This window comes from Puma concolor, chromosome A1 (assembly GCF_028749965.1).
Source record: "Puma concolor isolate L17-30 chromosome A1, mPumCon1.1.hap2, whole genome shotgun sequence".
In the NCBI taxonomy this organism is placed as follows: Eukaryota; Metazoa; Chordata; class Mammalia; order Carnivora; family Felidae; genus Puma; species Puma concolor.
In genome coordinates, this window is record NC_141667.1 from 137,032,270 (window position 1) to 137,045,877 (window position 13,608).

Consider the following 13,608-nt stretch of genomic DNA (forward strand, 5'->3'; position numbering starts at 1 on the left):
CATATATACAGTAGCCAAACGATGGAAGCAACCAACCCATGTGTCCATTCATAGATGAATGAATAAAGAAAATGTGGTACATATATACGATGGAATACTACTCAACCACAAAAAAGAATGAAATCTTGCCATTTGCAATGACATGGATGGAGCTAGAAGGTATAATGCTAAGTGAAATAAATCAGAGGAAGACAAATGCTGTATGGTTTTAGTCATATGTGGAATTTAAGAAACAAATTGAATGAACAAAGAAAAAAGACAAAGAAACAGATTCTTAAATACAGACAATGAACTGGTGCTTGCCAGAGGGAAGGTGAGCGGAGGAAGAGTAAAATAGATGAAGGGGATTAATAGTACATTTACCTTGATAACACTGGGCAATGTATTGAATTGTTGAATCGCTATATTGTACACCTGAAACTAATGTAACACTGTATGTTAACTATACTTCAATGAAAAAATAAATAAAATAATTTGTGATGGTTAATTTACTGAAAAGTTAAAACACAGCCATAATGCTTACACTAGAAAAAGAAAATAAGAAAATAAGAGAGAATATCTCTGGGATGTTGGTGGAGTCAAAGATTTCTTGGTTGATGCATAAAAAGGACAAGCTTTCAATGAAATTATTGATAAAGTGGGTTTCATCAAAAGACATCGTGAAATAAATAAATAAACACAAAATATAAAACTAATATAAAAGCCAGAAAGTGGGAAAAATAGTTATAACACATACATTTGAGTTGCCTAAAAAAATACAAGGGACACTGTAAATTCAATAATAGAAGCATGAATGTCCCAGATTTTAAAAATGTGCAAATTGCATCAATAGACACTTCACAAAAGATGATATATGAACATTCATTAAACACATAATAAGATGTTTATCATCATTTCTCATCAAGGAAAGAAAAAATTCAAACCACAGTGAGATACCATTTCACGTTTATTAGAATAGCAGAAAAATGATATCTATATATCTAACAACAACATAACTATATCTATATATTTATCTCTGTGTCTATAACTGTATCTATATATAAAAATGCCCAATATTGGTGACCACGTGGAGCTCCTGTAATTCTTCGACATTCTTCTACGGAAGATTAAAGCAACGCCGGCTTTGGAATAATATTTGGCAGTTCTTTATAAAGTTAAACATAGGGGCGCCTGGGTGGCTCAGTTGGTTGAGTGTCCGACTTCAGCTCGGGTCATGATCTCACGGTCTGTGAGTTCGAGCCCCGCGTCGGGCTCTGTGCTGACAGCTCAGAGCCTGGAGCCTGTTTCAGATTCTGTGTCCACCCCTCTCTGCCCCTTCCCCGCCATGCTCTCTCTCTGTCTCTCAAAAATGAATAAACTTAAAAAAAAATTTTTTTTTAAGTTAAACATAAATATCCTATGACCTAGCAGTTTCATTCTTAGGTATTTTTCAAGAGAAATAAAAACCTATTCACAGAAAGACTTGTAAAAGAATCTTTATAGTGGCCTTGTTCATAATAGGCAAAAACTGGATACAAAATGTGGGTACAACCCAAATGTCCTTCAAAAAGAATATGGATAAACAAATTGTGATGTGTTCCCACATGGAAAAGTCTATAGCAACAAAGCTATGGATGTATGCAACAAGGGGTTTGAAGCTTAATGTTTAATCATGATATATGCGAACAAAAGTGGACACAAAAAGAATACATGCTATATGATTCTATCTACAGGAACTCCAGAGACAAAACTAATCTATGGTAAAGAAATCAGGGTTGTTGTTGGGGACTGCGGTAGTTATTTGATTGGAAAAGGGTATTAGGAAATTTTTGAGGTGACAAAAATGTGCCGTAGCTTGTTTTTTTGTGTGTATATGTGTGGCAGTTACGGGAATGGGCATACATAATTATCAAAATTCAAATGAACGCCTCAACTCTGCATTTTATGATATGTTAATGATTTAAAACATGTCCACCAGTGCTTTGGATTTGATTCCGTCCATTTTTTCTTTTCGTGTTTTTGAGCTTTGTTGATAGGTTTATACGCGTTTAGAATTCCTTACCCCTCCTGCCGCCAGAATATATTGTCTTTCTTTATACGTCGGTGTTTTTTCTTTCTTTTTCTTCTTTTGGCAGGCAGTTATTCATGGATCCTCTTGTGCCTGTTGGGCTTGTTTGGAGGCTTGTTTCACTTTGGTCCTTGGTCCTGGGTCATGGCTTTCAATCTGGGGCATAGTCCTGAGTTGTAAGATGTGACCTTGGAGGATCTCAGCACTATGGCAACTGTGCTTGGTGGCATTCCTGCCCCTGGCTTGGCCAGGACTCTTGTGTCTCTTTGCACTGCTCCACTTGTGGAATGTCACTGTTTACACACATGGCCCTGTCCTCAGCCAAGAGCTTGAGGCAAGCTCTCACACTGACCTTTGGGCCCTCGGACTTTCTGTTTTTCTCAACTCTGCCTTATAAAGTCAGCCGTTTCTGCAGATCCAAACAACCACCGTACTCCTCAACTCGGATGGTCTTGCCCTCCAGCCTGTGCTTGGGGTCTCCCCTTCTGTGCAGCCTCCAGCAAGTGCTCGTAGGCAGAAAACTATGATAAATGTGGGGCCGGTTTTGCGTGCTCTCCTTTTCTCAGCTGGCTGCCTCTTGTCCAGTTCCCAAAAATCATCGCTCAGATATATATAGTCCAGTTTTACAGTTGTTTTCTCAGAAGGGCTCACTGATATCAGTTACTTCATCACGGTTGGAAACGAAAGTCTGTTATTGATATTTAATTTCTTGAATATTTTTTTAAAGTGTATGATGTATTTATTTTGAAAGAGAGAGAGCAAGAGGGAGCATCCGAGCCTGCATGGGAGCAGGGGAGGGGCAGAGAGAAAGGGAGAGGGAGGGAGAGAATCCCAAGCAGGCTTTGCATTGTCAGTGCAGAGCCCGAGGCGGGGCTTGAACTCACGAACTGTGAGATCGTGACCTGAGCCCAAACCAGGAGGTGGAGGCTTAATTGACTGAGCCTAGCCAAGTGCCTCCATATTTAATTTTTAAGGTTCATTGATTCTAGAGGAATGCTATATCAATCTTGGTGTTGTGGAGATATAAGATATTTACATATAACTTGTTTTATGGAGCAGGAGAATAACTAAACAATCTTCTTTAGGAACAAAAAAGCTGGTGACTACTGTTAGCAGGTAAATTTACTTCACCTCTGATACGGCGTGACAAATCTGTGGCTTAAAGTAACTGACTATGCAGTACTATTCGTCTTTAAATCTCAAGCGAAACCTGAAACCAAGAGTGCCAAAAACAGAAGCAAAAACAAAACACAGCGGTGTAATACTGTGTGTGAGAAACAAAGGTTGTATTTGTTCTCACAAAATGAGTAAACATGAGCCAACAATTCATTTTCACAACTACCCTTCAGCAATTGCTGTTCAGAATTCCAAGGTATCCTTTTAATTGATTTCTTCAATTAGAAAAATCATTTGCAATTTTGATCCTCTGACTTTAGACAGAAGTGAGAGACCATATAGGACCTGAAGAAACAGCATTCATGACTCTTACTTCAGGGTGAACCCCGTTTCCAAAAAAATCACTGGAAAACAAACAGGAAGTGGAATCCTGTCTCTCATTTTTAACTCACAGATTTAATTCCACTAACCTACCTGAATTCCTTAAATGTATGAAACTTGCAGATGAAAACCTCAATATACTTCTGTTTTTGTCCATTTTGCTCCTTTCGTTTCCCCAAATTGAAGCATTTCCAAACAAGGTGCAAGAAAATAAACAATACCTTACCTTGTAAAGTTTGGTTTACCTAGGATATCTTGTCAAGGTAGAAGTTTCCTTGGTTAAATTGCCATATAACTGTATACCCAGTTTTTACAATTTTAGTACATGCTAAAATAGGTTAAATTTGAATGCTGGACTCTTAGGCTTACCCCCTTCATTCCCTAATGATAGTGAAGAAACTGCATTGTGTTCCAGTGGTCCTCAATGGGGGTGGAGGACAAGGGTGGGGGTGATGGCTTGAGATAGGTGGGGCTTTGAAGGGTAGGGAGTGGGGGAGATTTTACCCCCTAAGTGACGTTTGACAATATCTGGAGACATTTTTCGTTGTTGCAACTGGGAGGGGGATTCACTGGCATTTGTTGGGTAGAAGCACAGGGTACCCCGCTCACACCAAAGAATTATTTGGCTTAAAATGTCAACAGCCTCAGGGTTGAAAATCTCTGCCGTATTCGTATGGACTAATGCTGTATTCACATACCAGCTGTGCCCCTTGTTAACTACATAATCTTGAGAAGAATATTAAAATGAGACTTATGTTTATTTTCAGTGTTGTCGTGAGGAATAGCTTTAAGGAATAGGGATTTAGTGCACCGCTAAGAAGGTAATAGACCTTTAATAATTGGTAGCTATTATTAATGCTACTGTTGCTTTACATTTGTTAATTTACATTTACATAAGAGACTCCTTAGTGTTCAGATTAAATTTACTTCACCTTTGAAAAGAGAGAGGGAAATATGTGAGAAAGCCTGTTGGTTTGTGTATAGGGAGTTTTCCACAGCATTTTCCCTTGGAGCATAAAAAGAGACCCAAAGGTTACGTTAACAATATGTAGGGCTATATATTGAATATATTTTGGTTTCATATGGACCACAAATCACGGACACCTTTGTGGTGCACACTGAGACCTGACCAGATACATGTTTTGTTTTATAATATTACTGGTCCCACCTTCAAAAACAGGGTAAAATAGTTGGACCAATAACTGAGGCTTACTTGGCTGATGAGAAATAGAGCACTTAAAATAATACCATTTAGGGGCGCCTGGCTGGCTCAGTCAGTCGGACGTCCGACTTCAGCTCAGGTCATGATCTCGCAGTCTGTGAGTTCGAGCCCCGTGTCGGGCTTTGTGCTGATGGCTCAGAGCCTGGAGCCTGCTTCGGATTCTGTGTCTCCCTCTCTCTCTGCCCCTCCCCTGCTGTCACTCTCTATCAAAAATAAAAATAAAAATAAAAATAAAATCATTAAAAAAATTAAAGTATTATAATTTATAATATGTTGTATATTTTAGAATATATGTTATGTATTTTATAAAAATGTTTTGAAGTTTATTTATTTTGAGGGAGAGAGAATGAGAGTGAGGAGTGGAGGGGGAGGAGCAGAGCATGAGGAGAGAGAGAGAGAGAGAGAATCCCAACTAGGCACTGCATTGTCACTGCAGAACCTCATGCAGGCTCAAACTCACAAATCGTGAGATTACGACCTGAGCCAAAATCAAGGGTTGGACACTTAACCAACTGAGCCACCCAGCACCTCTAGAATATATATTAAATATTTTAAACGTGAGGATACAAATGCTGGTCTGCATGTCATGTTTATTCAGAGAAAATGAGATGAAATTATCTCTAAAGACTTCTCATGTATAAAGGACAACTGAAAATCTTGGGGCATATGCCAATGTATAATAAATATTATCATCCTATGTCAGGCTCGGAGCCTGGAGCCTACTTCAGATTCTGTGTATCCCTCTCTCTCTCTGCCCTCTCCCACTCACACTCTGTCTCTGTCTCAAAAATAAATAAACATTAACAAAATATTATCAAATAGGCTTGCTTTTTTAAAAAAAAGTTTATTTATTTTAAGAGCGAGCATGGGAGCGAGATTGGGGGAGGGGCAGACAGAGAGGAAGAGAGAGAGAATCCCAAGCAGGCACTGCACTCTTAGTGTGGAGCCCACTACTTGAACTCATGAACTGTGAGATCATGACCTGAGCTGAAATCAAGAGTTGGATGCTTAACCAACTGAGCCATCCAGGCACCCCTAGACTTGCTTTTTACTGCAGAGTTTTCTTGTCAAATAAAGTGGGGCATAGGACTTTAAAGTAGAGCTTTGATGTCTACTAATTAATGGGCTACCTAAACAGGAGCCATTCATTCCTTGATCATTGTTTACTGAGTGCTTAGTAAGTGCTTGCTCCTGTCCTAGAAGTTGATAGTGAGTATTACTGTAAATAGAATAATCTAGTGGGAGAGGTAATCATTAATCAAATAATCATATAACATGTATTGTCACACTATAAGAAGTACTCTAAAGAAAAAATAAAGGAGCTTACAACTGAGGTAAGAAAGTACTACTCTGAACAATTCTAGTAATTTCTGAGACATGTTTTGCACTATTTTCTTTATTCGTTCATTCATGCGTTCATTCATTGATTCATTCATTCACTTGAGAAAACTTTATTAAATCCGCCCTAGTTACATTCCAGGCACTGTACTAGTAGCTGGGGGAAAAATTGTAAATAAAATATTCATGGTGCCTTCTTGAAATTTATAATTTAGCTATTCGAGTGACCAAATGTTTTAAAGAAGTGAAATTAGACATTGCCATTTCCCTTGCAAAATCACAAATAAGGAAAAAAAAAAGCAAACCAGAGAAATTATCTGCAAATTAAATTAAACCACCCAGGTATTATTAGTGAAGTCAATTATATCCTGACCTTCATGACAACACATGTACAAACCTGCCATTTATTGTCACTGTTTGCAGGAAGAAAGGAGGCACTGTTGACATCATTAAGTAATGACCTTGATTATTAAAAAAGGAGAAGATGCAGAAAAGAAAGTCAGAAGACTGTCCTGACTGCAACATGGTTTTCTAGCAGACAGGAGATTGGCTCTGACTGGAAGACTTACCCTTTGTCATCCGTTCCTAAAATTAATTCTATTTGTTTAAATATTCACAAAACATATAATTTCTTATTTTGCCTCTAGTGAATAGCTACTATAGATAGATTTTAAAATAAGAGGTCTCAAATTCAATAATATATTTTTATAAATGATTATTTCAAATTCCATTTATTAAAGCTTAATTACTGTCTCTCTATATAATGAGTCCACTGCGTACCTTATAAACGCTTCCAATAATCACATGAAATTTTAATGAATACACAATAATGGTCTTATTAATTTTAAATTAAATGTACTTGTTCATTTTTGAAAATAAATTTAAAGTGCCACTATAAATAACTCAGGAAAGCGAATTCATTTTTACACAAGATAGACTATTAGTTTGGAAGTTTATAGCTGTAAATACTCTGGTTTTTCTCAAAGAATAAGAGTAGATAATGTAATTTGAGTGTTTTTTTTTTTTTGTTTTTGTTTTTTTTTGTCTGTGTGCGTCCTATGCACATATAGTGATTACAGGATATACATTACATGGATTATTTAGTTCAATTTTTATGAAACAGTAAGGCAGGGCTCGTATTATGTTCAACTTAGAGATATGGAAAAGTGGTTTACAGAGGTTAAGTGGCAAGCTCAGACTCATGTCTTCTAGGAATTAATAGGATTTCAGTCTGACTGTCTAAAATCCCAGGGACTTAAAAATAAGAAAGTCCCATGGACTTAACCACTGTTTTAGTAGAGTAACATTGTTGACCTCATTTCTAATTTCAAATTAAATTTCACTTGGTTAGGGGGCTCTTCAAAGCTGGAAAATTTCTCAGTGAATACATTGTTGAAAAAACTTGGGCTTTGTCAGTGACAATAGGCAAAATGATATCAGGGAAAGCTGAACATCTTTGCCTTAAACGGGGGAAAGTGTGCTGGCACAGACCATATTGGCCCACAGGAGAGGGTTGTTAAATAGTAACTGCCACACCACTGAGTATAACTAAAATCAACAGAATCAGGCTTTCTGCTCCTCCCCGTTTGACAGACAGCTGCGTCTACTGGTGCAGTGCCAGCCACATCTGCAAGTCACAGTGGTGAAGGTCGGAGTAAATGGAGTTGGCCGTATTGGGTACCAGGTCACCGGGGCTGCTTTTAACTCTGGGAAAGTGGAAACTGTCACCAGCAATGACCCCTTCATTGACCTCAGCTACATTGTCTACTTGTTCCAGTATGATTCCACCCATGGCAAATTCCACCGCCCAGTCAAGGCGGAGAATGGAAAACTTGTCCTCGATGGACAAGTGGAGCCCGTCTCCACCTTCCAGGAGTGAGATCCCACCAGCAACAAATGGGGTGATGCTGGTGCTGAGTGTGTTGTGAAGTCCACTGGAGGCTTCCCCACTATGGAGAAGGCTGGGACTCACCTGGAGGTTGAGGCTAAGAGGGTCATCATCTTTGCCCCTTCTGCTGATGCCCTCATGTTTGTGAAGGGCGTGACCCACGAGAAGTAAGACAACTCCCTCAAGATGGTCGGCAATGGCTCCTGCACCACCAGCTGCTTGGCTTCTCTGGCCAAGGTCATCTATGACAACTTTGGCATCTTAGAGGGACTCATGACAATGGTCCATACCATTACTGCCACCCAGAAAACCATGGACAACCCCTCTGGGAAGCTGTGGCATGATGGCCAAGGGGCTGCTCAGAACATCGTCCCTGCTGATACTGGTGCCAATAAGTCTGCAAGTAAGGTCATCCCTGAGCTGAATGGGATGCTTATTGGCATGGCCTTCTGTGTCCCCACCACCAACGTGTCAGTCACGGATCTGCTCTGCTGGAGAAAGCTGTCAAATGCAGTGACATGAAGAAGCTGGTGAAGCAGAAATCAGAAGGTGCCCTCAAAGGCATCCTGGGTACACTGAGGGCCAGGTTGTCTCCTGCAACTTTAACAGCGACACCCATTCTTCCACCTTTGATGCTGAGGCTGCCATTGCCCTCAGTGACCACCTTGTAAAGCTCATTTCCTGGTATGATAATGAATTTGACCATAGCAACTGGGTGGTGGACCTCATGGTCCACATGACCTCCAAAGAGTAAGAGCCCCCTGGACCACCAGCCCCAGTGAGAGCAAGAGGAAGAGAGAGGCCCTCAGCTGTTGGGGAGACCTTGCCTCATTTCATCTCACAACACACTGAGAATCTCCTGACCTCTACCCAGTTTCCATCCCAGATCCCCTGAAGAAGGTGAGGGTTTGGGGAAACCTACCTTGTCATGTACCACCAATAAAGGATACTGTATCCACTCAAACAAACAAACAAACAAACAAACAAACAAAACAAAACAAACAAACAGAAAAATCCAAGATGCCTGTTAGGGAAGCAGATCCCCGATGTCTTTCTTGTTCTGTTAAAAGTAATCATAATGCCATAATGCTTTCTGATTGTTCACATATTAATGGAAATTTAACTCTTCTTTAAAAAGTTTTTATTTATTTATTTTATTTTATTTATTTATTTATTTATTTATTTATTTATTTATTTATTTTATTATTTATTTATTTGTTTGTTTTTTAGAGAGAGAAAGAGAGTGTGTGTGCATTTACACACATGAATTGGGCAGAGGCAGAGAAAGAGGGAGAGAGAGAATACCAGACAGGCTCTGTGCTGTCAGTGTGGAGCCCAATGCAGGGCTCGATGTAGGGACTCAATCCCACGAACCCTGAGATCATGACCTGAACCGAAATCGAGAGTTGGACGCTTAACCAACTGCGCCTCCTGGTGCCCTGGAAGACTGTTTTCTACTTTTATATTTAGTCTAGTGGAAAGCCATAGGTAAACATCCTATGAAAAAACCCCAACCCTTTATTTCTAAAAAATGATTTTACTTTCATATATGTGTGTTTTTCATTTTCATTTATACCTTATGTCCTTTATGTCTAGAACAGTACTAAGACTGTCAATACTGGCACAAACTAACATCTTTCATGTTTTATCTTACCTTAACTTATCCCTCCTTTGATGCTCTTGCTTATTTTATGCCTATCTGAGTTTCTGACCTATACTCTTTTCCTTTCCTCTAAATAACTTCTTTTAACATTTCTTATAAAGCAGGTCAATTGGCAACAAATTCCTTCAAGTTTTATTTGTCTAAGAAAGTCTTTATTTCTCTTTTACTTCATTTAAAAAAATTTTTTTTTAGAGAGAGCAATAGAGAGCAAGACCAAGTGGAGTAGAGGGGCAGAGGGAGAGGGAGAATCTTAAGCAGGCTCCTTGGGCCTCGATCCCATGACCCTGGGATCATAACCTGAGCTGAAATCAAGAGTCAGTTGCTTAACTTACTGAGCCACCCAGGCCCCTCTTACTTCTGAAGGATTTTTTCAGGGTATAGAATTCTAAGTTGGTGTTTTTTCCTTTCAACATTTTAAATATTTCACTCCACTCTCCTTGCTTGCACGGTTTCTGAGAAGTCAGGTGTAATTCTTATCTTTGTTCCTCTATAGATATGGTATGGTTTCCCCCCTGGCTTCTTTTAGGATTTTTTCTTTGTTTTTGATTTTTTCTAGTTTTACCTGAGTTTTAACAAAGCTCTGGGAAAAGTGTGTGTGTGTATGAGTGTGTGTGTGTATGAGTGTGTGTGTCTATGTGTGTATATTGCTTAAATAAATTCTAAAGCAAATTATCTCTGATGCTCAGCAACAAGACAGACAACTTCTTTTTTTATGGATAACTTCTTTTCTTCTTTAGGATATTATTATTATTTCTTCTCCTCCTTCTTTCTTGTATCTTTTTTTAATTTTATTTAAAAACATGTTTTTAAATGCTTATTCATTTTTGAGAGAGAGACACACACAGAGTGTGAGTGGGGAAGGGGCAGAGAGAGAGAGAGATGGAACCTGAAACAGGCTCCAGGCTTTGAGTTGTCAGCACAGAGCCCGATGTGGGGCTCGAACTCATGAGCTGTGAGATCATGACCTGAGCCAAAGTTGAACATTTACCCCACTGAGCCACTCAGGAACCCCTTACTTTATTTTTGAATTTTATTTTTTGAGAGACTGTGAGTGGGGAGGGGCAGAGGGAGAGGGAGAGAATTTTAAGCAGACTCTATGTCCAGTGCAGAGCCCGATGTGGGGCTTGATCTCACATCCATGAGATCATGGCCTGAGCCGAAATCAAGAGGTAGATATTTAACTGACTGAATCACCCAGGTGTACCTTTCTTTCTTTCTTTCTTTCTTTCTTTCTTTCTTTCTTTCTTTCTTTCTTTCTTTCTTTCTTTTTCTTTCTTTCTTTCTTTCTTTCAAGTAAATTGTACCCCCAATGTGGGGCTTGGACTTGTGACCTTGAGATCAAGAGTGATATGCTCTACCAACTGATCCAGCCAGGAGCCCCTTTTCTTATTCTTTACTTCTTTTCCTCCTCTTAATTTTTCTCCTTCTCCTCCTTCTCCTTCTTCTTCTTCTTCTTCTTCTTCTTCTTCTTCTTCTTCTTCTCATATTCCTCATCTGCCTCCTTTTTTATTCATACAACAATCTAACATTGAGTTCTTTGAATGAAGCCAGAACAAAACTTTACTGTTTTGTATGGTTGACTATCTTGAGTTATACCTACTCACAGTGCCTGTAAATGCAATAACTAATTTAACTAATTTTCAAATCAATGAATCATACTATTTATACAAATGCACTTAGAAAGAGGGGTAATGGAATAGGAAAATCATAAGCATAGTTTCTATAGAAAAACACTTCTTTTTTCTTTCCATGTGCTCAAGTTGCTTTGGCTAAAAATGTAACTGTGAAGGGCACCGTTTAGTATATACAAAACTACACTTTCTTGGGTGCTCTGATTGTTTGATTAAAGACATATCATGGAACTGTTATTTTAAAAGATTATTTTCTCACATTTTCATGGTTCAAAAACTCATAAATATTGGCTATGTTAGTGTTGTTACTGTGTGAAACCTGAGCCCATGCTGACCATTCAAAGCACACTATCCGAAGGAGGACCACTTCCTAAACATACTGTTTTCAAATAACAAGTACAACTCTGAACCTCAGTCTAGGAAAGCTGAATGTCATGACACTCATTTCTTAAATGAACTGTAAAATTTTGTGTGTTTGTGGGGGAGATGTTTTGAATTACAGGCTGTGAGAGCTTGGTGTTTAATTTTTAGACGAAGTTGCTTTTTCCTTTGTAATCTCATCATTTGTCTCTATACAAGCTTAAACTTTGTCCTTATTCTAGTTCTTTGGAAGTTAAAAAAGAATCTTCTATAATAAAATTCCTTCATCAGCAATGCTTTTCCTTACATTTTGTAATAATGATTGATGGTCAATGCCATTGAAAATAATTTCCATTGAGGAGATTTGTCTACCCTCTTAAAAGTCTGTTTCACTGTTTGGAATCATTTTTGCAGTGAAATGTTATGATGTGGACCAAAACCAAAAACCAAATCAAACCAAACCAAAACAACACAAAACAAAAAACCAAAAAGAAACAAACAAGAAAAACTAGGGTTGAAACATGCAGGCAGTGTTAACATATATTTGTTAAGCCCTGAGTAAGTAGTAGATATTGACCAGATGTTGAGTTACAAATATAAATAAGCCCTCAAGATGCTCATGGTAGTAAGAAAGCAGCCCCAAAACTATAGAGTATAATGCTGACTATTGGGTGCCTCGGGAGAGGTATTGATTGTAAGGGTGCTTTAGCTCTGACATTGACCATCTTATTGATTAGTGAGGTCGGTTTAGTTGACTTGGCTAGCTAGGTGCATATTTTTCCTGTCTCCCTCTCTGCCCATGTGTCTTTAGAATCTTATCACAGAGGACAAACCCACAAGGTGAGAAAGGGACATTTATTAGCCAAAACTTAATGTAATTATAAATAAAATATTCAGGGGAATACCACAGGGGAAAGGAATTATTTGGATGAGTCCTTGAAGGATGAGTGCTATTTTGACAGTGGAGAATGAAGACAGGTGTATGAAAGACATTTCATAGACAAGGAACAGCATGGGCTTGATGGTAAGCTACAAAGGGTATTGCAGGAGGTAAAATTATTAGAGAATGACAGGACATGACTAAGGCAGTAGATTCAAAAGAGTGAGACCATCCCTCTCTTAAAAAGTGAACTCAGAGGGTAGCAGTTTTGAAAGGTTTCAGAATAACGGGCTGGCAAGAATTCGTGAGAGGAATGAATCATAGAAAGCTTATGGGGAGCATGAGGAAGTGTATAAATTTCAAGACAAAGAAAACAGAAAGGAAAATTTGAAAGAATAAGAGATGAGAAAGATGTTGAAGACAAGAATGTGCTCAGTAAAATAATTTGGAAACATCTTCTAGGTAGTTGATTTTACATACTTGCCTGTGTGTCTGCCGCTTGGGGAACTGGGTAAATCCCATGACAAAATATTACTTTATTCACTCCTTCAGGAAATGAGACTATGCTACGGATCTTAAGATGTTCCCTTATATGCAGTGAAATTCCAGGGCCTGAACTTTTAATTACCAGAGAGTAGAGAACATCAGGTCTACAGTAGAATGAGAACGTTCTTCCTCTGTTTAGCATTTTCAGCTGACATTTCTGCAGAAGAACTGTGACTTTTCCATCTCACTGTTGACAAGGGGAGGCTATATTCAAAGTACCCGGAAAACTGTTCCCCTTTAAGATTAATGCTTGTGCAGATGAGTGGGCATTACAGTGTGTTTGGTATCTGAACAACACATGCTCTTAAAAGGACGTTATTTAAGAAACTATTTCAATTAGGAGGAAACAAATCTGTTTAAAGCTCGATATACTAATAATCACAGTATTAAAAACACAGCTACGCAATTTTGTTTTTCATTTCTCTGGGGTTCAGGCTTTACATGTGGTTAGTCATGTGCAAAGCAGAATGAAAACTTCCACTGTCAATTTACGTTGATTCCCATCTGCCGTGAATGGTAACCCATGATCTTTTCTC

General features: G+C 38.6%; 1 pseudogene; it reads left to right on the top strand.

Moving 5' to 3' along the window:
* Nucleotides 1–7,698: 7,698 nt before the first annotated feature.
* LOC112860690 (glyceraldehyde-3-phosphate dehydrogenase pseudogene) lies at nt 7,699–8,920 on the top strand (annotated as a pseudogene).
* The last annotated feature ends 4,688 nt before the right edge of the window (nt 8,921–13,608 follow it).